This window comes from Cetorhinus maximus, chromosome 21 (assembly GCF_964194155.1).
Source record: "Cetorhinus maximus chromosome 21, sCetMax3.hap1.1, whole genome shotgun sequence".
NCBI lineage: Eukaryota > Metazoa > Chordata > Chondrichthyes > Lamniformes > Cetorhinidae > Cetorhinus > Cetorhinus maximus.
Window position 1 is genome coordinate 49,456,958 of NC_135899.1, and position 24,598 is coordinate 49,481,555.

The 24,598-nt window shown below is 44.4% G+C and overlaps 1 protein-coding gene across 6 annotated transcripts in view; it reads left to right on the top strand.

Moving 5' to 3' along the window:
* The first annotated feature begins 9,314 nt into the window (after positions 1–9,314).
* The window catches only part of thrap3b (thyroid hormone receptor associated protein 3b), a 120,559-nt gene continuing 105,275 nt past the window's right edge, over positions 9,315–24,598 (top strand). For 5 of the 6 annotated variants that reach the window (XM_078566929.1, XM_078566927.1, XM_078566932.1 and 2 more), the window contains exon 1: positions 9,315–9,433. The gene's annotated coding sequence lies outside the window, so the exon portion shown is untranslated. The remainder of the gene's footprint in view (positions 9,434–24,598) is intronic. The other variant, XM_078566928.1, reaches the window with a different exon arrangement.

Genomic DNA, 24,598 nt, shown 5'->3' on the forward strand with positions numbered 1-24,598 from the left:
TGGATAAATGTGAAGTTATCCATTTTGGTAGCAAAAACAGCAAGGCAGATTATTATCTGAAAGGCTATAAATTGAGAGTGGTGAATGTGCAATGAGGCCTGGGTGTCCTTGTACACCAGTTGCTGAAGGTAAGCATGCATGTGCAGCAGGTAGTAAAGAAGGCAAATGGTATGTTGGCCTTCATAGCCAGATGATTCGAGTACAGGAACAGGGATGTCTTGCTGCAATTGTACAAGGCCTTGGTGAGACCACACCTGGAATACTGTGTGCAGTTTTGGTCTCCTTATCTGAGGAAGGATGTACTTGCTATAGAGGGAGTGCAGCAAAGGTTTACCCGACTGATTCCTGGGATTGCGGGACTGACATATGAGGAGAGATTGAGTCGATTAGGATTATATTCGCTGGAGTTCAGAAGAATGAGGGGGGATCTCATAGAAACCTATAAAATTCTAACAGGACTAGACAGGGTAGATGCAGGTAGATGTTCCTGATGGTGGGGGAGTCCAGAACAGTCTGAGGATATGGGGTAGACCATTTAGGACTGAGATGAGGAGAAATTTCATCACCCAGAGAGTGGTGAGCCTGTGGAATTCGTTATCACAGAAAGTAGTTGAGACCAAAACATTGTATGCTTTCAAGAAGGAGTTAGATATAACTCTTGGGGCGAAAGGGATCAAAGGGTATGGGGAGAAAGCGGGAGCAGGCTATTGAGTTGGATGATCAGCCATGATCATAATGAATGGCGGAGCAGGCTCAAAGGGCCGAATGGCCTACTCCTGCTCCTAGTTTCTATGTTTCTATGTATATCAGCAATTCATAAAGTGGATTAATTGCTTTTTCTCCCTTTCCTATGTGTAGCACTTCACATTCACATACTTCACTGAATACCTTATAATTTGTAAATTTGACCAATTTGCATTGAGTCCAACTAATTCATGTACAGTAAATGGAAATTTAAGCTGTAGTGATCAAACAAGAGATCTCTGGGACACTCCACTCAATACTTTCCCCTCCTTCCATCCTGCCACCGGCCTATTTCTGATTTCTGCCAGAGATTTGTGCTGAGTCTCCAAAATTTTGAGCTTTACTATTCGCCTTTTGTAAGGAACTTCTATTAGTTTAGGTACAACCATGAGCTTCCAAAAATTCACACAGGATGTCACTTCCTAAAGAAATTAAGGAGGTTAGCTAGGCAATTATAACTATAATTCAATGATAACTATAATTCAAGTGTGCTGAATCCATATGAATCACTGTTAGCTTATTATTGTATAGATAATTTTCTAGTTTACACTAATAATCATTCCATGATTTGTAAGGGATTGAAGTAAGACTAATGGGTCTGATTTGTTGATCCATTTTGAATATTGATGCCACATTAGTCTTTCCAGATTGAGTAGTATGGGCCTATAATTCTCTGAAGTTTACAAGAAAGAGAGGTGATCTCATTAAAATGTATAAAATTCTTAGAGTGCATAATAGGGTAGCTGCTGAGAGGTTGTTTCCCCTGGTAGAGAGTCTAATGTTCATAGTCTCAGGATAAGGGGCCAATCAGCTAGGATTGAGATGAGGAGAAAGTTCTTCACTTGGAAGGTCATGAATCTTTGGAATTCTTTATCCCAGAGGGTTACAGGTGATCAGTCAATGCTTATATTCCAGACTGAGATTGCTAGGGTTTTTTTGGCACTAAGGGAATCATGGGATATGGGAATAGAAGGGATAGTGAAATTGATGAAGAAGTCCACCTATGATCTTATTGAATGGCAGAACAGGTTCAAGGGGCCTAACAATTTACCCCTGTTCTTATTTCTTTTGTTTCAACCTACTGATACATTGCCAATGATGGGTGACTCCCTTATAATGATATTCACAAATCATCAACTCTAGTCTCTGTTAGCTCCTTGTGATCATAGGGAATATGTGTGGAGATTTATTGATATTGAGTCCTTGTCAGACATTTGATTGACTAAAACAAATGATCTGACCTCGTGTACTTGATATATCCTCTATCTAACAAGTAATATATCCAAGCTGGGAGTGCAAGACAATGTCACTGTGAGATGACAAATTTCATTTGTTATGACCAGTCCCCTGGCGAGGTCCCCCAATTTGTTATGATCCCAGACGAGGTATGCCCCTGGGTGAGGAGGGATGAACTGGCTCATCTTCTTTATTCAACCTCCTTGGTTGGCCGCAACAAGACTAATTTAAAAAGGATCCTTTCCCTCATGGATACATTTTCCCAGTCCAAATGAATTTATGTTTTAGAAGGAGCCAATTTAACCAGGCTTTCTTGAGACAAAGAAAGAGTGAGTTTATTAGTTACTAAAAACTCAAGAAAAAAAAATAATAAAAACGCAACATATGTACACACAGATTAGAAATGAGAAGTTGAGTCCCAAAAATAAAATTTTTAAAAAAATATACGAATCGGTCTTTGGCTTGTCCGTGAGGAGTAGATGACAAAATATTGTGGCCGTTAGACTGGGTGATTCCAGTAGAGCTGACTTTGGCAGTTGACCAGTTGGTTTGGAGACACTTAGTTCTGCAGGATAGCTGAAGGTGTTGTCCTGTTTCATTTTTGATTATGGCTTTTCTGACTTGTGACTTGCCTCCAGCAACAGAGAGAGACTTTTTTTTCACCTGCAAGCTGCAGGGATGCTGAGTTGATGTCCTTCAGCTGTGACCTTCACAGCACACACTAGCACACCAGAACTAGAACACCAGAACTAGCACACCAGAACTAGCACACCAGAACTAGTACACACTAACCAGTTTTGCAGCTGGCTTTTTAACCCCTTTTCTTGTATCTTCCTTGTATCTTTCGCCCAGAATCTGCTTTCTTTCAACTCAGACCATTTCCACATTCTGAGATATAACTCAACAAGAAATGGTTCCTGCTGAGATGGTAATCAGTCTCCATTGTCTCCACAACTACAGGAGATTAGAGTTCAGCTTTTTGCATTGCATCTGTCCTTTTCAAGTGTCTCTGTCTGAAGTAATGGAATGTCTTGACACCTTTTAGGTGCGACATTCAATTTTCTCTGGACTAGTTGGTCAAGTGTAATCCACACAGGAATTTTCCAGAAAGTGGATACCTTACAGTCTCAGCCAGCTTTTGCTTGTAGGTCTTTTAAAAAAACACATGCCTTCCTTAAAAATGTTCAATATGTCCCTAAGTAATTCAGGCTGTGACCCACTGTCATGACACAGTCTATAAGCACCCAAAAGAAAGCAGGTAGTTTCGCTCCCAGCAGTGACTTCCTCATCTTAATGAGCAGTAAGTATAATCACCCAAGTAATATTACTCAAAAGTACTTTGAAACATGAATAGTTCCAAAAATGATGATCATTGCAGCAATTTCATGCAGGTTTGCCTCAAGAATTGGATCTAAATGAATAAATTGATGACCATTTCCTTGCCTCAGTGGTAGCACTCTTGCCTCTGAGCCGTGAAGATTGGGCGTTAAGTCCTACTCCAGGGGCTTGAATGCAGTCTGACACCTGAGGGAGTGTTACACTAAAACCAGTACACACAATTCTGTGTGTTTTTTGAATGAGATGTTAAATCTAGGCCCTATTAACCCTCTCAAATGGATGCAAAGGGACCCATATCACCATTTAAAGCAGAGCAGCAGAATTCTCTCTGGTGACCTGGGTAATATTTGTCCTTCAATCAACATCACTAAAACAGATTATCTGGTCATTCATCACAATGCTGCCATGGGACTTTGCTGTTTGAAATTTGGTTGCAGCGTTTCCTACATTACAACATAGCCTGTGAAACTTCTGGATGTCTTGAGGTTGTGAAAGGTGCCATATAAATGCAAGTCCCTTCTTATGTCTTCAACACAATTTTTACAAATCAACTTTGATTCAACTTTCTCCCCCGTCCCCTCACCATCCACACATATACCCCTGAAACTCTGTACTTCTTCAATAAGTACTGACATATTTGGTCCCAAGGTACTAAACATGTGGGAGATTTGCATGCCATGTTAGATGGTGGCATAGTGATGATATTACTGGACTAGCATTCTGAAGGCCCAAGTCTCAAGTTGGATATGAATCTGTTAGTAGCTCTCTAGGCATAACAAGGTGTGATGTTCCAGAAACTGAGAAAATAATTATTTTGTCCTTCAAACTCCTGGGGATATCTCCCATACAGAGGATCAGCCCCATGATCAGGTGAGTTGTGGCAGCCATTTTAATTTTCTTTGTTTCACAGAAAAAGAACAGTTTTAAAAATAAATATCAATAAGGGGAAAGTTTTTAAAGATACAGTGGTGAGTTTCTTTCCATGTCGTAGGAACACACACTATGAAACTATTATTGATTGCCATGAAAACCCATTGGGCTTACTAATGTTGTTCTAGGAAGGAAATCTTCTGTCCTTACCCAGTCTGGCCTACGTGTGACTCCAGGCCCACAGCAATGAGGTTGGCTCTTAACTGTTGTCATGGGCAATTAGGAATGGGCAACAAATGCTGGAACTTGCCAGTGATGCTTACATCCCATGAATGAGTAAACAAAAAGATGCACATTCTGCAGGTCCAATCACTCACAAAGCACATTTACCTGGCGATTGATGACCTGATCTCATTCCCATCAATTCTTCAATTCATTTTAAAATTCTTATGAAGTGTATCATTGGTCATCAATGATGCCAACATTGGTTCTTTTTATTAAATTAAATTAAAACCATTTATTGTAAATTAAGCTATTTTAAATATTGTACTACTTTAATCTGCTTGGACTGTATAAACATATAATAACTAATAAAACAGCATTACTCAGGCTCAGAGCTGCAGAAGATGCCCTATTGCTCAGAAGAAGGGTATAGGGCCACAGTCTGAAGGTAACATGGATTGCGTAGTAATCACTTCTGGTTGCTATTTTGTCTGCTACTCTCACTAACCAAAATTTGGATGTGCTCTGAGGCATAAATCAGGATACCAGGCTCTAGAAGACTCTTGGGCAGTGGCCAAGAGTATCTGACCCAGGCCCCTATCATAATCTCTGTGGATTTCAAGATTGAAACCCAGGGAAACATCCTGCAAATACAAAGTGTCATTTGTGGCTTGATGACAGCACTCTTACCTCTGAAGCAGAGGGCAGAATTTTTTGCCTGTCGGGCGGGTGGAGTGGGAGCGGGAGCGGGCACGGGCGGGTGCGGACCCGATCGCTGCCCGTGATCAGGTCAGCGCCGCCATTTTACACATTTTAAGGCCCGCCCAGTGTGAATCACGGCTCCCGAGGACAGCGGGAGTGGGCGGACGGCGGCGGGACTGCAATCACTGTCGGGTCCAATGGTGACCTGGCGGCCTGTTTTAAAAAGCTGCTGCTGCCTTTCAAAGGCTGTGAATCATGTCCAGTGGAAGGGCTCCCCAGAGCGTTGCTGGTGAGCAGGCCAGGTAGGAGGGTAGGGCAGGGGGGCAATGTGCCCCTCATTTTTCTGACGATTGCTTTGCTGCCCTCCTTGAGGAGGTGGCAGCACGGGTGGGAGGTCCTCGACCCCAGGTCGGGAGGAGGAGGCCCCCCCGCCCCACATGACCAAATGTGCCTGGGAGGAGGTGGCGGAGGTGGTGAGTTCCTGCGACGTGGTGCGGCACACCTGGATCCAGTGTTGCAAACGTTTCAACGACCTGTTGCGCTCAGGAAGGGTGAGGACAATGTTGGCATTGGTCACTTAACCCAGCAGGTCGGGTTTCCCCCTGGTGCCCGTCCTCTGCCCCCACCCCCAAGTCTGAGTGTAATGACTGCAGTGAATCATTGATGTCATTTGTCCTTCGCTGGGTGGGCCAGCAGATATTGCCCATGCCGAGGTCACCCTGAGAGGGTGGTGAAGAGATGGGTTCTGCCCCCGCAGCATGTGGCACACTGAGACCCACATTACTGTTTTGGGGACAACCTGGAGGAACTGAACCTAGGTGCAGTGCTGGAACTCCAGGACATGTCAAAGTCAGGGTGATGACAGCTGGGAGGGGAGCTTCAAGGTGGCATTGGGTATGGAATATGGATTGGAATATTTGCCACAGCTGTCATAACAAGCCCCTCCAGCTCACAGACAATGCAGCCTATTGAAATTACAAAAACAGGTGGCTTTTCTTAAGGCTACACCAGATTTCCTGGCAATCAAGGCAGTCCAGGAGCAGTTGCTGGAAGTTTTTTTCATTTTAATGGACTCTGGCCATTTAAATCACTTCAAATTATTACACTAGAGATCCCAATTATTGCAGTAAAAATACATCTAACTTACAATACAGCATCTAACTATTGAAATGGAAAGAACAATTTAAAAAAAAATTCAGAGGCCTGTAATTGAAAGATTTCCAGGTGCAGGTGACTTTTCTTGGTTGCCCACTTGGAACTGGGGCTCACCCAACATTCATTCCATCTCTGAGAGGACATAAGCCATGTCTACTTACTGCAGAGGCTCACCTCTACTAAAATTGCAAAGGGGTATAAACTGCCCACCTCAGAATGGAGCTGGCAAGGACAGGAGAGCTGCATGCATGCAAGCCACCGAACTCACTTCCTGCACCAGCTAAATATTGCTAGAAATGGAGATGAGGCGGGAGTCCTGGAATTGGGTCCCTCACACCATTTTTAAAGGGCTCCCAAATCATCCTGACTCAGCAAAAATCCAGGCCCGGTTATCTGGTCATTATCACATTGCTGTTTGGGGGGTCTTGCTGGGCACAAATTGGCTGCCACGATTCCAACATCACAACAGTGACTACACTTTTAAAAAATGTTCTGTCAGCTGTAACGTGTTATGGGATGTCCTGAGGCCTAAGGGAACATTAGCCAGGATCCCTGCCCCTCCTCCCTACAAAAATGCTGTGGGATAGTGGGAGGGACACTGGCCAGGCTCCCTGCTCCTGGTCCATACCCACAACTTTTGCAGTGCCAACTTATAGAATGCCTGCTGCTACAATGACACTAGTCCCAATCTGAGGGGAGCACCCCAGTAAAAGTGGCAACCAGTTTCATTCCTGCCATCCTTGTTTGTCAATTGGGTGTCAATTAGTGCCCATTTTGGACCCTCATTGGGATAAGATTGGTTCAAAAACAAGGCAATAATATTTATAAATCTTGGCTGGATTAAATCTTAGGTGTGGGGATGAAAGGACACCGTCAGCAACCAGATACCACCCAATCCCTCTGTTGCTGGTTTTAATTGAGATTTATGTAGAAAACCTCAATGATTGGGCAAAGAAGCCAATCAACTTCCCTGGGATTGTGTTTGCATATTCCACAGAGAGTGTCTCCTTGTTTCAGGAGATCCACTTTGTTTTCAGTTCCTTCCAAAACAAGAATGAAGCATATAAAATCTCTATGTGGATGTGGAGATGGGTGTGCTGCCTGCTCCTTGTGGAACGTGGCTGCCTTTATTAATCAATCATTTTCTCCACCAGCAATTGAGCTGCTGCCAAACATGGGGGGGGGGTGGGGGAAATAGATTTTGATTCATGATGGCTTTTGCGGAGCCTTGTGGGAGGTCAAATGTAAAATTGAAAGCAATGTTTGCCATAGTAAAACATTCCAAGGCACATCACAGGAGCATTATCAAACAAAATTTGACACTGAGCCACAGAAAGAGATATTAGGACGGATGACCAAAAGCTTGATCAAAGAGTTAGGCTTTAAAGAGTGCCTTAAAGGAGGAGAGAGGCATAGAGAAGCAGATAAGTTTAGAGGGTAATTCCAGAACTGGACAGTTGGAACAAGGATGCCAATGGTGGAGTGATGAATATTGGATCTGTGCAAAAGGCCAGAATATAGCGCCTTTCACAACCTCGGGATGTCCAAATGTACTTCGTGGCTAATGAACTGCAATTTATTGAAGTCCTCTCTAGGGGGAAAGAAAGGGCTTTCAAAGTTAGAGTTCCCGGATGACTAGGTATAGGGATTAAAATGGAATGGAAAAAGTAGGCTAATGATCAATGTTAAACTCATAATGCTGTAGAGAACCAACCTGAATATCGAAAATGCAGAATGAAACTGAAAAGGAAGTAAGAGGGACAAAGAGAGTGTATGAGAACAGGTTACCAACCTAAAATAAAAGGTAACTCCAAAAACGTTTTCAAAACATATAAATACTTTAAAGACTATCAAAGAAAGAGTTGGGTCAATTAGAGAACAAAAAGCAAAAAGTTCTTAAAGTGGCAGAGGGCATAACTGGAATGCTGTATGAGAACTTTGCATCTGTCTTCGCTAAAGATGAGGATGCCACCAATCTCACAGTAAAGGAGGGGATGGGAGAGACATTTGATAGGATAAAGATAAAGAGGAGGTAATTAAAAGGTTGCCAGTGCTCAAAGTAGAAAAGTCACCCCTTCCAGGGATGTTTCTTAGGTTGCTGAGGGAGGCAAAGGTGCTGAAAGCAGATGCACTGGTCACAATTCTCCTTATCCTCTTTCCAGCCTTCTTTAGATATGGAAGCGATGCCAGAGGACTGGATGATTCCAAATATTACATCCCCGTTTAAAAAAGGAAAGAGGGCTAAATCCAAAAACTACAAGCCAGTCAACCAAACATCTGTAGTGGGGAAAATTTTAGCGACATTAATTTGAGAGAAAGTTAATTGTCAATTGGAAAAGTATGGGTTGAATGACGGCCAGCATGGATTTGCTAGGCAAATTGTGTTTGAGTAACTTGATCTAATCTTTTTACAATAATGGCAAGGGTTGATGAAGGTAGTGCAGTTGCATTGTTTAGACGGACTTTCAAAATCTATTCGACAAAGTAACACACTTTAGACTTGTTTGCAAACCTGAAGCCCATAGGATTAAAGGGGCAGTCGCAGCTTGGATACAAAATTGGCTAAGAGACAGGCAGATAGAAGAGAGTAATGGTGAATGAAGCAGAATGTTTTGGGTTATGATGGCCACTTATCAGAACTGATCAACTGCATGATGAATGGTCATCACAACCCGAAACATTAATACTTGTTTCTCTCCAGATGCTTCCTGTCCTGTTGAGTCTTTCCAGCATTTTCTGCTTTTATTTCAGATTTCCAGCATCTGCAGTATTTTGCTTTTGTGATAATGGCATATAATTGTTTTTCAGACTGCAGGTATAATGGTACCCTTCAGAGGGTCGGTGTTAGAACCACTGCTTCTTCCTGACCTAAACAGGACCTGGACACACAGGCCATTATTTCATGACTCTCTGCCAATCCCCACCAACAGGAGGCGCGGGGAACTCTGGGAGCTGTAGTGCTGGCGCTGGAGGAGATGGGAACAGGACTACATGTCCCGGTGGGCTCCGCGGGCGCGCAAGCGCAGTGGGCGGCGGTGGCTTGCTCTGCGCAGGCAGCGGCGGTGGTCGGCTGGGCGCAGGCGCAGTTAGCAGCGGTGGCAGGCTGAGCGCGGCCGGGGAGTTGGAGTGAGACGGACACGCGGAGCGACCGGGCGGGTAACGAGCGGTAGGTGCGGGCCGGGAGGCGGCGGTTAGTTAGCCGGCGAGGCGGAGGAGGCCGGGGAATTAAACCGGGCGGGAGTTTTCTGCGTGAGGCGCCGATCGAGGCCGGGGCCCTGTAGTCCAGAGTGCGTGGCCGAGGCCGGGCTCGGGGGAGCGGCTCCTCCTCCAACCCCGAGGAGGGCCTAATCCCGGGCCTGGGCCATAGCCTCGCCGGTGAGGGGGCTCCTCCTGCGCTCTGGGTCCCGGAGCCAAGAGGGTGAAATCCGCACAAAGGCCGGCGGGAGTGAGGGGCCTGGGGGTGGGGGAGGGGGGTTGTAAATGGTCTCTCTGATCCTCCTGCTGCCGCCCAGGGCCTCTTGGAGGCGGCTGGGCATCCGGTGGGGGGGGGGACCTTCACACCTGGAGCCCCATCCTGGCTGTCTCCAAAACCCCATCTCTGTTTACGGTCAGATTCCCCCTCCCTACACTCTCAAAGTGGGATTAATTCCAACTCTGGTCTCTGTTCCTCCTCTGATGAACATGGAAACCCAACACTCCATGCAACCTGGTGGAAAAATGCGCAGCAGTGTTAACACTCTTTGAGCTATTCAGTTTTATTCAGAGGAGCAGGCTCAACTCAAATTCGTTCAAGATTCAGTTGGCATTTTCTGCACTGAGATTGAGAGGTTTATGTTGGGTACAGACGTAGAGGGATATGGAACAAAGGCAGGTATGAGCTGTTGAGGTACAGATTATTCACACCCTAATTAAATGGTTAAACAGGCTCCAGGGGTTGAATAGCCTCCTGTTTACGCACAGTGAATGGCGACTTACTTTGGAGGTTGGCAATGGTTTTAACAACTGCAGAATTTAAATTTCAAACTGGGGTTTTGTTGCTCTAGTTTGCGTGAAGCTGTTTGAGGGAGGAGACACGGGGGGGTGGGGGGAAGTGTGATTCAGGATTGAAGACTTGTCTGCCTCCTTGTGAAGCAGCATGTATCAAGTGGGTGAGCTAAAGTGACTGCATCTGCATCAGAGTTTCTTCTTTTGGAGTTCCTGCACTGCTGTAAATCAAGTTGCAACTTTGTCTAACAAAAAACTGATTATTTAGGTCTTTGGGATGCATGCTGTACCATTTTGTGCACCTGTTTGACAGCTTCATCCTGTTCCTTTTCATATCAATACCTCTTCTTTGCACCTTTCCCTGCCTGAGAAGTTCTATTCCTCCCTGACTGTAGGTGGTGGGTAAACTGTTTGTTTTTAATTATTAACTATGGTGCAGGCTGATTGGTTGGGTCATTTTTCCCAGTTACGACTTTTCTCGATAACACCCCATTAACATTCAGGGGCCCAACGACCTGTTTAATTTGTGTCCGGTGTTAAAGTAGCTGGAAGTTATGGCCAGGTTTATCGTGGTGCAAGTTGAGATCGTTTTGTCAACTATTGCTTTTTTGACCTACATCAATACCTGACATCAGCGTTATGTACCTTGGCCCTGCCCCTGTTCTCTTGTAGCTGTAGGACCTTGGCCTCCTTTCTAAAGTGTGATGTCAGGAATTGGATAGAATATTCCAGTTGATGTCTAACTAACTTTACAGAGGTTTAGAATAACTTCCTTACTTTTGAATCCTTCTATAACAACTTATATTTACAAAGCATCTTCAAGGTAATAAAACATCCTACAGCACTTCACAGAAGTGTAATCAGATGAAAATTGCACGACCAAAAAAGAAGACATTAAGATATGTGACCGGAAGCTTAGCCACAGAGCTGGATTTTAAGAAGGAAAGAATGGTCAAGAGATGGAAAGGTTTAGGGAGGGAATCCCAGAACTTAGAGCTTAGACAATTAAAGACACTAATACCAGTGGTGGGCCGAAGGAAGTGGGGGCTGCTCCTGATGCCAGAATTGGTCTGTCTGTTCCTACACTACTTTTAAAATTGAGCACTTAAAATTCTTCGTTTAAAATGCCTCTGTTCGTCCTTCCCTTTAAAATGCATTATTGCTGAATTCCCTTTTCTGATCTCAGTTGGCGCTCTGCCGCTGGGGTCTGAAATGAGGAAATGAGCCACGATTTCTGCTTCAGTTGGCTATGAAGTGATGCCTGTTGGAAGTTTTTGAGATTATCAGTTGAGGACAGGATTGAGCATTGCAGTGATGCTGCCCCATCAATCATATATCCTGCCAACATTCAAATACTGATGTAAGTGAAGGCCACTTGGATAAGGCATAAAAGGTTAGGCCCTTGGAGAGGTGAAAGAATTAATGAAAGGCAGGACTTTGCCCGGTCTGTAATTGGCATGTGATGTTTCTGCCATCTGTGGCATTTGTCTCTGGTTTTTCTGTTGGGGCGAAGGGAATTTTAGTGCCCATTAGAACGTGTGACCGATTATGAAATAACAATGTGCTGGTTGGTGACTTTGCTATGTACACAGTTTCAAATGGATTGCAAAGTGTAAAAGGAAAGCAAAACATTAAAAGCTGAAGACATAACTGAAGATGTGCATTTCCCTCTCCCTCAAACATATTATCTGGGATCAAATAAAACAACATCTATTTCCTGCCCAAAAAGTAACTCCTTTTGTTGTCTATATTCACTTCTCAGGAATGCAGGGTCAGAGATAGAATTTATGCAACAGAAAAGAGTTATCTGTTACTTTTCTATTGTGATATTATTACTGTGTAATTTGCTCCTTTCCTGTGCTCTTGTTTATTCCACGTAGCCTTTACATCCCAGTATTTAGACTGACTGCTGTTCTTGTGCTGTGGGTTCCAGAGCACTGTAGGCTGGAAACGATCCAGCATTGTGCAATGGTTGGACCCCTTGGTCTCTGGCTATAGGCCTTGCCTATTGCCCAGCGCCAATGAATTATAGGCCTACAGTTTGGTCGTCACCACCAGACAATGCAGCTGATGCCAGCTCATGGGGGTGGCTCTCTGCACTGCCAGTGGTGGAAGAGCTGCTTTAGTCACCTCCCCTGTCCCTGGGATAGTGAAGCTGTAGCAGAGTGGTCCCATGTGTTGTGGCATGGTATATGCTGCCTTGGGGAATCAGTTGCAAATGTAGGCATGGTTGGGTTTTGAGGACACCGAGACAGCAAACCGGCAGACATTGCAATGACACTGTCAGTAACTAAGGATTCACACACAAATCTTTTGACAGTGGCAAGACAAGTTGATAAAGCGGTTAAAAAAAGCAAACAAAATTCCTGGTTTTATATAACCTTCCAAGATCTGTATTCCACCAATTCTGGCACCAGGAGCAGTGCCCACTTCCTTTGCCTTGCAGCGGTGCCTTCAACTATCTAAGCATAGCAACATCCAAACAGGTAAATATGGTGATGGGCTACTCTCACCCGCTGCAGGTAGTCACAGCAACTGGTAACTGCTGGGGTGAACCCTGGTTCTGACTATATAATCTCACACTGGGGCTGTCGCTCTTGGCTTGTCGAGAGCACCGTGTTACCAGGGAATCCCAAATACCCGGAGCTTACCAAGCAGCTTTTGTTCATAATGTTTCTATATAAACACATCATCAAAATGGGCTTTTCGTGGGGTGCTGCGTGCTTGAGTGACCCTGAGTTAGGGAGGGGCTATTTAGCCCAAGTTCACGTTCACTATCTTTTAATATTCATTTTTGGGATGTCGGCATTGCTGGAAAGACTTGACGTTTATTACTCAATGCTAGGTGCCTTGAGATGTTTATGGTGACCATCTTTTTGAACCGCTGTAGTCTGTGTGCTATAGGTACACCCAAGGTGCTGCTTGGTAAAGTTCCAGGATTTTTACAGTGACGAAGGACCAGCAATATGTGCTTCGAGATTAGAAGGGGATCCTGCAGGGATATCAGAATACAATCCCATGTGGATATTGGGCGAGGTCATGGTTTGGTTTGGCTGATTCACCTATGATTGAATAGTTTGCTGGCATTGCCAAAGGTCACCATGCATTTTGATGGAATGAATGAAGCGATAGGATGACTGTCAGACAGGACAGGATGGTACTGTGCTGCATTGTACACTATCCATGGGGAGCTGTATCTGAAGAGGACTGAGAGAAGATCTGAGGTGCAAGCCTGTTGCTTTAACAGATGTGCTGTTACAAGTTGAGGTTGTGTTCCTGTCCATTGTTGGTATAACCTGTTCCTGCTCTCATGTTTTCCAGTTGATGTCTGATTTACACTGGCGTGTGCCAATGGTTTTTTGGAAAGCCCAGAGAGAAAACTGTGACTAAGTAGCAGGGCTTGGAATATGAAATGCTGAACACAAACCTGGTCCTCACTACAGGCTGCATTTCAAAGTCATTGTATGGAGACATTTTCCTGGGTGTGGCCGGGCGGGAGGAGGAGGGGTGGAATAGGCAGAGTGGTTCATGTGGCTTTAGTAGAGGAACTTAGCAACGGGGGAAGGGCAGTTAGCTGCTCGAGCCAGTTCCGTCAAGTCCATTCGCTATGTTCCATTGATCTGGATTCTACTGACAGAGGAAATAGTTTCCTTGTGTCTGTCATGTATGATTCCTTTATTATTTTAAACAGTTGGATTAGATTATCCCTCAGCCTTCTATATGTAGGGGATTTCAAGATTGGTGTATGCAATCTGCCCATATAATTTTACTCTTTAAAGGATTGAAGCGACGGTCTGCAATGGTGGAGCAGGGAACAGCCTCCCCAGAGTGCAGTGATAGAAATAGCAGAGGCCTTGGAGGAACTCAAACATGTGAACCTGGATTTTATAATCATTCACTGGGGCATGGGAAGCCTAGAGTGAGAGAGGACACAGGCAGCAGGGTTCTGGGCAAGTTTATGGAGGATCTGAGGTGGATGAGAGCTTGAAGTAGGGTTCAATGAGTGAAGGTAGGGGCAGAGGTTAGTGATATTCCTGACGTGAAAGCAAGTGCCATTTGTGAAAGCTGAGCTGCACTCAGAATGGAGCTGATACTGAGGTTTCACATCTATGGAGCTGGCTTGTGACGCCATCTGGGGAGCCTGATGTAACCCAGACCAGGGGCCAAAGAGTGTGATTTAATTAAGCTGGAGGAACTTATACCAGTTGGAAACAGTGGCTTCATATTTTTAATTATTTTCTTGTTTGAGGCAAAGTTGTATTTAGCCTGTTGGGTGAAGGCTGTTGATCAAGTTTGTCTTCACTATTATTTCATTGGCAGAGACCATGAGTGGCACAGCATAGAGCATTGCAGGATCATTAGTATCTCTGTAAGAGATGCTTGTGGGATATTTGGTCCCACTGCAGTTTCTCTCATAATTCTGTTGGCAGAATATGTAAAGAAAGGCTGGGCACTTAAAAAACGCCTCCTGGACCATTGGAGGTCTCAAAGTGCTTTATAATCAATTATGTATTTTTGGAACAATAAAACAACAGCCAATTTGTGCACAGCAAGCTCTCTTTACACAGCAGTGAGATGATGACCAGATAATCTGCTTTGGTGATGTTGGCTGAGAGAGAAATTTGACTTGGACACCAGAGAAAACTGCCCTGTTCTTTAAAAGAGTGGCGAGGGATCCTTTCCATCCACCTGAGAGGGCAGATGTAGCCTTGGTTTAATGCAGTGGTAGGCAACCTGCGGCCTACCGCGTTCTGAGTGTGGCCTGTGAGACATTTTGTTGACCATTGTGCATACATAGGGTTGCCAGATTCCGCTGGTTTCCATCCGCATAATTTTTTTTCCCCTACCCGTATTACTAAAGTGATACACACGTAAAGCAAGGGCACGTGAAGTGAGGTGTATGCTGATTGCACAGAACATTCACTGTCAAACCCGTGGGTTCCCTCTGTGTCCAATCAAAGCGCTGCTGCAATTCAATTGGCATGCATATTCATGGTCTCATGGTTAGTGCACATGGCTGATTTCAATCTTGCGGCCCACTGAGATGAAGGAGGGCCACTCGTGCGGCCCACTCACTAGCCTAGGTTGCTCAGCACTGGCTTAATGTCACATCCTGCAGTGGCTGCAAGCCAGGTCAGTATCTGAGTGGGACTGAGGGAGGATGTGGAATTTGTTCAGCTCCTCAGCCAAAACAAACTTGATCCTGAATATTCCTGTACAGGCCATTTGTAGCTGGTATGCTGGGTCAGAAATATTATCATTAACTTTTCACGTATTGACAGCAGTGCTTTTTAAGAAATTTGCAGCTCTTGGGTTTTTTGAGGTCGGACTATTTTCTGGATTTTTAGTTTGAAGCAGGAGCTGTTGATTTTTGCTTTGCTTTTGAGAATTGCGCTAGTGCAAGATCAAATTTTCAACTCTTTGTAAGGTGGAACTCAGTGGGGAGCTCCACGTTCTTTTAAGTAATCAGTGCTGTTGGCAGACCTGAACAATGAAGCACGCAGGCTATTCACCTGTCATGGGTGGATATTTAAAGAATGGCAGGAAGTTCTCGCCGTGAACAAGGACATTCGCTTCACACTACCTGCCCCATGAAAAAAAATTAACCGGTCATTCGCTCTGCTACTTTTGAGATCTTGGTGTGTACAAAATAGCTGCTAATTTTTAACTGCATTTTAAAATAAGTTAGGTATGGAGCAATTAAAGATGCTTCTAAGAGAGATGGAAAAGTGCAAGTGTCGTCATTGTCATTTCTTTTCCCCCTTAGCCGTATCATGGGAAGAATAAGATTGTCTGTTAGGGGATGGAAGGGAAATATTACAAGTGTCAGGAATTTAAGTAAGCTTAAGGCCATTATTGACAAAGGGTAGGGTCTGAGGTGGATAGTGATGTTTTTAAGCATATAAGGCAATTGACAAGATCCTGAACTCTGGCAAGGTATTTGTATTGGTGGCTTCAAGAGTCAACTAGAAGTGTTTCTGGAGGGAGAAGGGGTTGATGGTTGTTAAAAGGCTTGCTCCAACTGAAAGACAGTATGTTGGACCCAGTGACTTTTTCTTGTATTGCAAAGGGTCTGCAGCAGAGGTTCTGAAGCCTCCCATGTTATAAGAATTCCAGGCACATGCACATAGATATTTTTGTTTTTCTTAATGTGGCTAAAAGATTGGTCCTATGACCTCCAGTGCAGTACTGAGGGAGTGGTGCATTGAGAGAGACTGGAAATTAGAGGTAAGAAGTGAATGATTAACTTTTGTGGCTTGCTAACAGGGTGAAGTAGGTCTTAAAAAGCCTTCCTTAATATATACCGTTGGACACACTGATTTTACAGACTTGATGTTCCCATTTGCAGGTGCTCAGATTGGTGGATTTCAATGGACGATTGTTTGGGGTCTGATTACTCTAAGCAGGCAATTCAGAAATAGTTCTAAAATAATACATGGGGGAGGAGAGTGGGAGAGGAGGACCCTGGGACAGGCAGTCAGCAGCACGTAGAGGATCTAGCACCTAGTCAATATTCAAGTAAGAGTAAGGGTAAAATAAAATAAGGGTCTGTATTCTGTTTAGATAAGATATGCCTGGGGTGTTTATTCCCGTGATTTGCACATCCTGCGCTATGTGGGAAATTCTAGACATTCCTGGCGGTCTGGATGACCGCGTGTGCAGGACATGGTCACCCCGCTGCTTGAGGAAGTGCAAGCAGAGACGGAATGGGTGACCGCCAGACAGAAGAAGAGGGGCCAGGCAGGTAATGAGGGAATCCCCCAAGTACATCTCGCTCGCAAACCGTTTTTCGGCCTTGGAAAACGGTGAGAGAGATGGTTCCTCTTTGGAGGCCAACCAGAGCCAAGGCCATGGCACTGTGGGTGGTCCAGCTGCTCAGTGGGGGAGGAAGAAGTGTGGAAGGGAAATAGTGGTAGCGAGGGGAGTAGACAGGCACCTCTGCAACCGTAGATATGACTCCAGGATGGTATGTTGCCTACCAGGTGCCAGGGTCAAGGATGTCACGGAATGGCTGCAGGACATTCTGAAGGTGAACAGCCAAAGGTCGTGATCCATGTTGAGACAGTGACAAAGGAGAAAGAGAAAGAGGTCCTGCAAGCAGACTCTAGGGAGTTAGGTAGGAAATTGGAAAGCAGGACTTCAAAGGTAGTAATCTCTGGATTACTCCCAGTGCCACGTAGTACTGAGTATAGGAACAGAAGGATAGAATTAATGCATGGCTGGAGAAATGGTTCAGGATGGAGGGCTTTGGATTCCTGGGGCATTGTGACTGTTTCTGGGAGAGATGGGGCCTGTGCAAATTGGATGGGTTACATCTGAACAGGAATGGGACCAGCATCCTCGTGGGGAGGTTTGCTAATGCTCTTGGGGCAGATTTAAACTAAATTGGCAGGGGGGGTGGGATCCTGAAAAATAGTTCAAGGTGGAGAGAAGCTGAGATGGAATAAGAAGTTAAAACGCTAGTAAATGAGTCTGGAAAGCAGAGGAATCATAGGCTAGATAAGAAAGAAGTGAGTTTAGCAAGGCTAAATGAAATATATTTTAATGCAAGAAGCTTGAGAAATAAGGCAGATGAGCTGAGGGCACAGATTGGCACGTGGGAGTATGATATCATAGCTATGACCGAGACTCCGCTAAAAGAAGGGCAGGATTGGCAGCTCAACATTCCTGGTTATATGGCATTCAGACGAGAAAGAGAGGGGGATAGAAGAGAAGGGGGCGTCACAATATTGATCAGGAATCAATTATAGCAGTGAGAAGGGATGATATCCTGGAAATATCATCAAATTAGGCTGTATGGGTAGAAGTAAAACACACGAAAAGGACAAACTCACTGTTGGGTGTGTACTGTGGGTCCCCAAACAGGGAGAGAGAGAGGATCAAACATGTAATCAAATTTCAGAGAAGTGCAAGAATAATAAGGCAGTAATAGCAGATTTTAACCACCCAAATATTAACTGGGATAGTGCAAGGAAGGGAGCAAAATTCTTAAATTGCAACCAGGAGAACTTTTTTAGCCGGTACGTAGAAAGCCCAACAAGGGAGGGGGCAGACCTGGACCTAATATTCGGAAATGAGCTCGGGTAGGTGGAAGGTGTATCATAGGGGAGCATTTTGAAGATAGTGACCGTAACCCAGTTAAATTTAGGATAGTTATGGAAAAGGACAGGGTTAGGCCAGGAATAAAAGTTCTAAACTGGGGAAAGGCTAATTTTACTAAGATGAGTTACAATTTGGCCCAAGTGGACTGGGAGCAGCTACTTGCAGATAAAACTGTGTCAGAGCAGTGGGAGGCATTCAAGGAGGAAATAGCGAGAGGACAGGGCAAATATGTTCCTGTAAAGAATCCAGAAAACCCTGGATGTCAAGGAACATGAAGGTTAGGATTAAGAAAAAAAGAGATGCTTTTGGCAGATACTGAGGGCTCAATACAACAGAATCCCTAGAGGAGTATAAAAATGCTGGGGGGAACTTAAAAAGGAAGTTAGGAAAGCGAAGAGAATGCATGTGAAAGTATTGGTGGTTAGAATAAAGGAAAACCCAAGGGGTTTTTAAAATATATAACGAGCAAGAGAATAACTAAGGAAAGCGTAGGGCCAGTTAGGGACCGTAGAGGTAGTGTGCGTGGGGGCCTGGAAGACGTGGGTACAGCCCTCAATGAATGCTTTGTGTCGGTCTTCACAATGGAAAAGGACAATGCAGGTATAGACATCAGGGTGGACGACTGTGAAATATTAGAGGAAGTTAACGTAGAGTGAGGGGAGGTACTAGTGGGTTTAGCGGTCTTAAAAGTGGATAAATCTACAGACCCAAGTGAGATGTATCCCAGGCTGTTGAGGGAGGCAAGAGAAGAGATCGTGGACCCTGGCAGTAATTTTCAAATCCTCTGGCCACAGATGAAGTGCTGGAGGACTGCTAACGTTGCCCCATTATTAAAAAAGGGAGGAAGGGATAGACCAGGAAATTACAGGCCAGTCAGTCTAACCTTGGTGGTGGGGAAGTTACAAGAAAGAATTCTGAGGGACAGAATATATCTGCATTTGGAGAGACATGGATTAATCAGGGATAGTCAGCATGGATTTGTTAAGGGAAGGTTGTGTTTGACAAATTTGATCGAATTTTTTGAAGAGGTAGCCAGGAGTGGTAATGAGGGTAATGCATTTGATGTGGTCTACATGGACTTTAGCAAGGCTTTTGATAAGATCCCTCATGGCAGACTGGTGAAAAAGTAAGACCCCATGGGATCCAAGGCAAAGTGGCATGTTGGATCCAAAACAAGCTGAGAGGCAGGAAGCAGAGGGTGATGGTAGGGGGATGTTTTTGTGACTGGAAGCTGGTTCCAGTGGAGTTCCGCAGAGCTCGGTGCTGGGGCCTTGCTGTTTGTGGTGTGCATAAATGTAGGGGGTATGATCAAGAAGTTCATTGATGACATGAAAATTGATAGGATGGTAAATAGTGAGTAGGATGGCTGTAAACTGCAGGAGGATATCCATGGACTGGTCAGGTGGGCAGAGCAGTGGCAAATGGAATTCAACCTGGAAAAGTATGAGGTAATGCACTCAGGGAGGACTAACAAGGCAGGGGATTACACTATGAATGGTAGGACCCTGGAAAGTACTGAAGAACAGAAGGACCTTGGTGTGCATATCCACAGATCGCTGAAGGTAGCAGTGCAAGTAGATAAGGTGGCTAAGAAGACATATGGGATACTTTATTAGCCGAGGCATAGAATACATGAGCAGCAAGGTTATGCTGGAACTGTATAAAACGCTGGTTAGGCCACAACTGGAGTACTACGTACTGGTCACCACATTATAGGAAAGATGTGATTGCTTTGGAGAGGGTGCAAAGGAGATTTACCAGGATGCTGCCTGGGCTGGAGGGTCTGAGCTATGAGAAAAGATTGGATAGGCTGGGGTTGTTTTCCTTGGAGCAGCGAAGGTTGCGAAGGGACCTGATCGAGATGTATAAGATTATGAGGGGCATGGATAGGAAGGCACTTTTTCCATTAGTAGAGGGATCAATAATCAGGTGGCATAGATTTAATGTAAGAGGTAGAAGGCTAAGAAGGGAGTTGAGAAATCTTTTCACCCACAGGGTGACGGGAGTCTGGAACTCACTGACTGAAAGGGTGGCTGAGTCAGAAACTCTCAATATTTAAGAAGTATTAAGATATTCACTTGTGTTGCCATAGCCTCCAGGGCTATGGGCCAAGCGCTGGAAAATGGGATTAGTGTAGCCAGATCTTTGACTGGCACAGACACGACGAGCTGAATGGCCTCCTTTTGTGCAGTAAACGTCTGAGTTATTTAACAACTTCTTTTGTGAGTGAGAGAATCCCACAATGTTTGTGATACTGAGTAACATTTTTGAATAAGTAGGGCTACCTGTATTGTGTACACCACCTTTAGATCTACCCATTACACAGATGATCGAAAACACAATTAATATAGGTATATATATTAACCCACCTGCTTTAATCAACTGGAAATAAGGTGCAATCTTATTTTTCCGCTGCTGTGAGTTCGAGCTAAACTAATCCAAACCAGGCCCTAAACCCCAGCATTACTGGCATCCATTGGAATGAATGAGTGTAAAGCATGTCGTTTGGCGACTTTATTGTTACATTTATTATTCACTCGTTGCTGCTCCTTACTGAATGAATTGAGGAAGTTCGCTATCTCGCTAATTTTTTGATGCAGGTGATAACTTCACTTTGGTCCGTGTTGGCCCTGTTGTAGTATATCTCGCTCTGCAGCCGAACTCCCTGTCCCGCCATGCCTGAAGCACATTGACATATGCCAACCTGACCCCACCCCATCTCTGCTTGCTGTGCCTGTCCAAAGCGCCAAATAAACTGAGCAACCAGATTTGCCAGTTGTAAGTTAAGCAAATATTATCAATATCAAGAGGGCTGCAGCTTGAGTTGGTGGATGACATGAGTTCTGTTAGTTATTTTGGTAGATTCCTTGAAGCCTTCTCATGGATCCCCATCCCCTCTCCATGTTCTGCATCACGGAAGCAGGCCATTCGGCTCATCAGGTCTTTGCTGTGTTTACACTCCACACAAACCTCTACACACCCTGTCCAACAGATCCCTTTATTCCCATCTGCCTCGTCTATGTGTTCTTATTTAGTTGTCTGTGCTAAATTTATCTTTTTTTAAAAAATGCCCATTCTGTTCCTTCATGCTCTATATGCTATTATATTACATGATTGGTGTATGTTAACCATGGTCCCTCTTATCTTGTGATACTGTTTATGGAATAGGTTTTTCAATGAGACACCTGACCACTATTGCCTTATTGTAACTATACCTGCTGTGCTTCACTCCTAGGCCCATGCCCCCCACCCCCACCTCCCTCACATGAAACAAAGCTGCTGCAGAGAAGCCAGGAGAAGAATCCCAACTAAACCGAAGATCATTGGACGTGTACATAGTCTTCACTTACTTGTTTTTATTCTGACAGTTCCTGCATGTTTACAATAACACTGTCAGGGGCAATAGCAGCATTTTATTACTGTGTGCAGTATTGTGATCTGAGGCCGAGGTTCCTCAGCCTTTGGTTGCACCATTTTCAGGATGAGTGTTGCAAGAGCTCTGCTAACTAAAAACATCGTAAACTCCCATTACAGTCAGTGAATAAGTTCAACAGGATTTCTGTAAATTGAACAAGGCACAGGTGTAGAGCCCGGTGATAGCTGAGTGTAACCTGGTTCCTTTGCTTCTGATGGTGTCTAGAAGCTGATTATAGCTGGGTACTGACCTTGCCCCTCTGATACTGACAGAGGTGCAGCTACTGTTATTACCTTCTATCTGCACTCCAAACGTTGGAACTCGTGTTTAATGCTCAGTGGATGGGGCTTTGGGGTAAATACAGATGGTGGCCCTTTGCAAGAGCCCAGTGCACATCAGGAAATTCTGCCTAACTTTAAAAAAAATTGTTGCTCGCCTTTCTCCAATGGCCAGTGCAGGAGATGGCTGCCCCAGATTGGAGAGTACCTCATTAATGGAACTCCTGTGTGTCAGTGAACCCTGTGGTTGGGGGTGGGGCTTATTTTTAAGGCTGAAGATACACGCCCCCCCCACCCACTCCTCCATTAAAAGGTACACCAAGCCTGGGTCTCACTATCTAATAAGTGGCATCTTGTGTGAAAAACTGGGGTAAGGTGGTGGTGCGGGGTGCTGCTAGTTTCTGTGGGACTGTAACCCTGCCCAGGGTCTGGCTTTTAGGAGGGAAGAAAATTCTGGAGATTGTGTGGGGCAAAGGAGGGAGTTAAATTTTTTAAATAGTCTGTGTTGCAGGGAAGCTTTTTGCCTTCAGCACTCTTCCTCAAGTCATTTTTTGTTATTTATGATGGGGATGTCAGTCCTTTTGGGCATAACAGGTTAGACTTGATCTGTGATTTGCCTTTCGCCTGGCTTCAGACCAAAGCAGAAACAATGCAATGAAGCAAAGACACTTTTTACTGCATTAAAAGCAGAACATGCTGCTAAACCCTCAGCATCTATGGAGAGGCAGAGTTAGTATTTTAGGTTGATGGCCTTTTGAAGTTTCTTTTTCCATAGCTGCTGTCTCACCTGCTGAGTGTCTTCTAGTTGTTCCCTTATTTCATATTTTCAATGTCAGTAGTACTTTGCTTTTTCAATGTTTCCTGCACGTCTTTGCTGCTTAGCATGGATCAGATGACCAGGGGAAAGATCACACCTGTTTCCTGTGCTTATACTTGGGTGCTCATTCTAGCCAGTTGGGTGATGTACTGGAGAGATGTTGGTGAAATGGCACCCACCATGAGTCAACATCTTGAAGAGGGGAGGAGAGTTTTATCCGTGAAGGACAATTAGAAATATCAAATCTCTCTCAAGGTTCTCAAAGCTGTGTATGATCGGGAAAGTTTGAATGAAATCTGCATTACAAATCTGGGTTGATTATAATCACCCCTTTTAGGGAATGAGATAGTTGCCTCTAATTAGGGGTGAATAGGGAGAGAACATAAGCAAACAAATTTCTTAACCAGTGTTTGAGCATCTCTCAACCTTACTCCACTGTCCTGGGATCTCAGTGAAATATAATAGGGCTGAGAGATTGCAGCATCCTCATTTGAAATGTGAAATATCCAGTGCTACAACGATAGACTGTCCTTCTAAACATAGTTTATGTCTGGAGGGAGCTTTTATGAGCTCTATTACATGCATAAGTCCTGGTGGAGTTGGTCTGTCATTGAGTGCTGACAGCAAGCTGAAGTGATTAATGAGTTGAGTATTCTGCACAATGCATAATATGTTTGTTTGAATGTATTTTGGTACAAATGTGAGATTCAGGTCCAGGGATATTACTTGCTCTGGATAACGTATGGGTCTATTCTGCCTCTCCTCAGGCCACCCGAATTGTTTACAGCTTCTAAGTGGTTGGCCACCTGAGTAAGAAGGTACTTGCATTATGCAGCTCCTTTCATACTCTGAGTTCCAAAGTGAGTCAAAGCCAAAGCTTTACCTTCTGAAGTGGTCACTTTTCTCATGCACGTCAATGCCATAGCCAATTTTTCAAAGTCTCTCAAATGGCAATTAATTAATTGACCCTGTAATCTGTATCTTGTTGCCCTTCACTTCCATTTTTCTCCTGCCCTCGGTCCTGTATCCTCATGCAACACCCCTGCAACCTGCTTCAGCTTCTGCCCTACAAATTCCACACCTGCCTGTCGTACCACCAGTATTCAAGAAAGAAAAACAAACTTGTGTTTATATAGCACCTTTCATGACCTCAGCACGTCCCAAAGTGTTTTACAGCCAATGAAGTACTTCTGAAGTGTTATAATATAGTAAATGCAGCAGGCAAAAAGCACATAATAATGTTGCATTAAGGGCTATTGTACAATGGTCAGGTAGTCTATTGGTTCAGTGATATTGAACGGCACATTAAGAGGACTCCCCCACTCTTCTTTGAACAGTACCTTGGAATATTTTATACCCATTAGGACATAAACAGAAAGGTGTTTTGATTTGCTTCCCCCTTTATAAGCAGTGGTGTATTTCCCAACCCTCAGTTTTGGTGTAATCTAATTTTCTATTAAGAATCCCACATCAAACTTGAGATTGGATGAGCTCAAAGGTTTAGTTTATTTGCACACACTCAAAACGGGAGAGGAGGGTCACAACATTGCCTCCTTTGCATTCATACAGTAAAAGATGGATAGAGAAAAGAAAGATTTACAGTGCAGAGACCACAGAAAAAATAAATATTTTTTCACGTAGGTTCCAGAGTCAAAGTCCAATGAGGTATTCCTTCGTGGAGGTCGGTGGGTTGAACACTGATGCTGGGTAACTCACTTTTCCGCTGGTTGACTT